Raw genomic sequence first — 3551 nt, 5'->3', positions numbered from 1 at the left:
AGGGGCCCTCATGGGTTTCTACATCTCCATCCTCAACCCCGCATCCACTGGTCAATGACGGCTGTCTCTGTGTCCTGACCTGCCATCTTCTCTCTGATGCAAGAGCAGTTCACGTTATTCCCGTAGACCTCAAATCCAGCTGCCCTCATCCAAACCCAAGAATCGCTGTGCTTGTGAATTCCTACATGTCCTTCAAGAATGACATTCCAGTTGCTTGTTTTCTTGTCCAATAAATCATAAAGTTCTCGGGGGAGAATCATGCCTCATTCACCACTGTATTCTTAGTACAGAGTACAGTGGCCTATGTGTAATAGGAGCCCTCTCTATGTGTTTGTCAAACAGAAGGATGGATCATATTTAATCTTCACAACAATCCTGCACAGCAGGCATTACTACCTTTATTGAAGGAAGCACAAAGAAGTCAGGCAACTTGTCCAAGTTTCCACGGAAAGTAAACAGCAGTTAAGGTTAAACCTGTAACAGTTTAACCATAAAGTGTACATTCTTTTTATTCCATCATGTACTGTCTCTGTTACAAATTGGGTCTGGTTCCAAATAGGAAAAGGAGTACGTCAAGGCTGTATATTGTCACCCTGCTTATTTAACTTATATGCAGAGTACATCATGAGAAATGCCGGGCTGGATGAAGCACAAGCTGGAATCAAGATTGCCAGGAGAAATATCAATAACCTCAGATATGCAGATGACACCACCTTTATGGCAGAAAGTGAAGAAGAACTTTCTGAAAGTGAAAGAGGGGAGTGAAAAAGCTGGCTTAAAATTCAACATTCAGAAAACTAAGATCATGGCATATGGTCCCATCACTATTTCCCATATGGCAAATAGATGGAGAAACAATGGAAACAGTGAGAGACTTTTTCTTCGGCTCCAAAATCACTACAGATGGTGACTGCAGCCATGAAATCAAAAGATGCATGCTCATTGGAAGAAAAGCTATGACCAACCTAAACAGCATATTAAAAAACAGAGACATTACTTTGCCAACAAAGGTCTAAGTCAAAGCTACAGTTTTTCTAGTAGTCACGTATGGATGTTAGAGTTGGACTCTGAAGAAAGCTGAGCACCAAAGAATTGATGCTTTTGAACTGTGGTATTGCAGAAGACTCTTGACAGTCCCTTGACTGCAAGGAGATCCAACCAGTCCATCCTAAAGGAAATCAGTCCTGACTATACATGTGAAGGACTGATGCTGAAGCTGAAGCTCCAATACTTTGGCCACCTGATGCAAAGAACTGACTCATTGGAAAAGATCCTGATGCTGGGAAAGATTGAAGGCTGGAGGAGAAGGGGACGACAGAGTATGAGATGGTTGGATGGCATCACTGACATGATGGATGTGAATTTGAGAAAGCTCCGGGAGTTGGTGATGGACAGGGAAGCCTGGAGTGCTGCAGTCCAGGGTCACAAAGATTCAGACACGACTGAGTGACTGAACTGACTGAGTGTCTTTGAATTAGATGCAAACAAAATATAGATACGGAGACAATTCCTACAGATATGGTGTTGAGAGTCAACAGGAGAGCAATGCATTGAAAAATGACAGTGTAGGGCTTCCCTGGTGGCCCAGTGGTAAAGAATCCACTTGCCAGTGTTGGAGACACGAGTTCGATCCCTGGTCCGGGAAGATTCCACATACCACAGAACCCATGTGCCACAACTACTGAGCCTGTGCTTTAGAGCCCGTGCTCCACAAGAGAAGCCACTGCCATGCAAAGCCCACGAGCAACAACTGCAGAGAGCCATCACTGAGCCCCAGCTCTCGAAACTTGAGACAGTCTGCACAGCAACGAGGACCCAGCGCAGCCAAGTAAGCAAGTGAAATTACTAAAAATAAATAACAATGCAGTTGCAGGCGCGTGGATAATGGGTACATACAGGAAACAGACTGGCCACGGGGAAAGGGGAGGTTAGGAAAGACTGGGAGGAGGGATATGCCAACTAGGGTTTAAAGGATGACTAAGAGCTTGACTGGCAAAGCTGGGAAGCAAATCCTTAGGCAGATGTAGAAAATGAGTTTTCTCATATACCAGTTGCTGCATCATAATAAGCTTAAGAAATTAATATGCCCTCCGAGTGTTGTTTAGATGACAAAGCACTGAATGCCAGCATTTTGACATTTCAAAATACTGAAGTGATTAAATGTGTAAGAGTAAGTGCCAGCGAAGGTGATTTCTCAGAAGTGTCGGGCACAATGCTGGAAGCCGCTTTCCTGGACACTGCCAGGGTCCTTGGGCAGGCTGTTATGAACACATTTCTTCGTGTCGTGTACATCGTCAACCTATTCTGCTGTGTTCTAAGTGCTAATTAAAATTGTACACTGCCTGCCAAAGGAAAAGTGCTTATATTAAAACAATAAGAGTCTAAATTAAATGGCTCCAAACAGCCTGATTCCAAGTTGACGTACAGTTCTTACCCCACCCCAGAACTGTTGGGGGGAGAGGGGTAAGACTCAGACATAACATTTACTAGTGTTCTTTCTGATATTTATAATTATTCAAAATAATCTAGAGCTTTAATGTTCCAAAGAGCAACCTCCAAGCTGTCATCCCATTTTATTCTTTCAACAGACTGAAAGATTTGGGGCTTGGAGGTGAAATGTAATATTCTCTATGTAAAGAATACATTGCTTATCATTAAATTGCCCCTGTGATTCTCTGACAAATACCTAATCCTTTGCCTTCTAGCCAAAAAAAACAAAACACATCTTTAAGAAATGTTTGTTCTGTTAACATACTGAGATAAATCCTCAGAAAAAAAGATGTCAGAGATCTCTTCAAGAAGATTAGAGATCCCAAAGGAACATTTCATGCAAAGATGGGCTCGATAAAGACAGAAATGGTATGGGCCTAACAGAAGCAGAAGATATTAAGAAGAGGTGGCAAGAACACACAGAAGAACTGTACAAAAAAGATCTTCACGACCCAGATAATCACGATGGTGTGATCACTGACCTAGAGCCAGACATCCTGGAATGTGAAGAATTTGTTCAGTACGAACAAAGCTAGTGGAGGTGATGGAATTCCAATGAAGCTATTTCAAATCCTGAAAGATGATGCTGTGAAAGTGCTGCACTCAATATGCCAGCAAATTTGGAAAACTCAGCAGTGGCCACAGGACTGGAAAAGGTCAGTTTTCATTCCAATCCCAAAGAAAGGCAATGCCAAAAAATGCTAAACTGCTAACTGCTAAGTCACTTTAGTCGTGTCCGACTCTGTGCGACCCCACAGACGGCAGCCCAACAGGCTCCCCCGTCCCTGGGATTCTCCAGGCAAGAATACTGGAGTGGGCTGCCATTTCCTTCTCCAATGCATGACAGTGAAAAGTGAAAGTGAAGTCACTCAGTCGTGTCCGACTCTTAGCGACCCCATGGACTACAGCCCACCAGGCTCCTCCATCCATGGGATTTTCCAGGCAAGAGTAAAAATGCTCAAAATACCACACAATTGCACTCATCTCACATGCTAGTAAAGTAATGCTCAAAATTCTTCAGGCTTCAGCAATACATGAACCGTGAACTTCCAGATGTTCAA

Source organism: Bos taurus, chromosome 6 (assembly GCF_002263795.3).
Source record: "Bos taurus isolate L1 Dominette 01449 registration number 42190680 breed Hereford chromosome 6, ARS-UCD2.0, whole genome shotgun sequence".
Classification (NCBI taxonomy): domain Eukaryota; kingdom Metazoa; phylum Chordata; class Mammalia; order Artiodactyla; family Bovidae; genus Bos; species Bos taurus.
Note: the sequence above shows the minus strand (reverse complement) of the source record.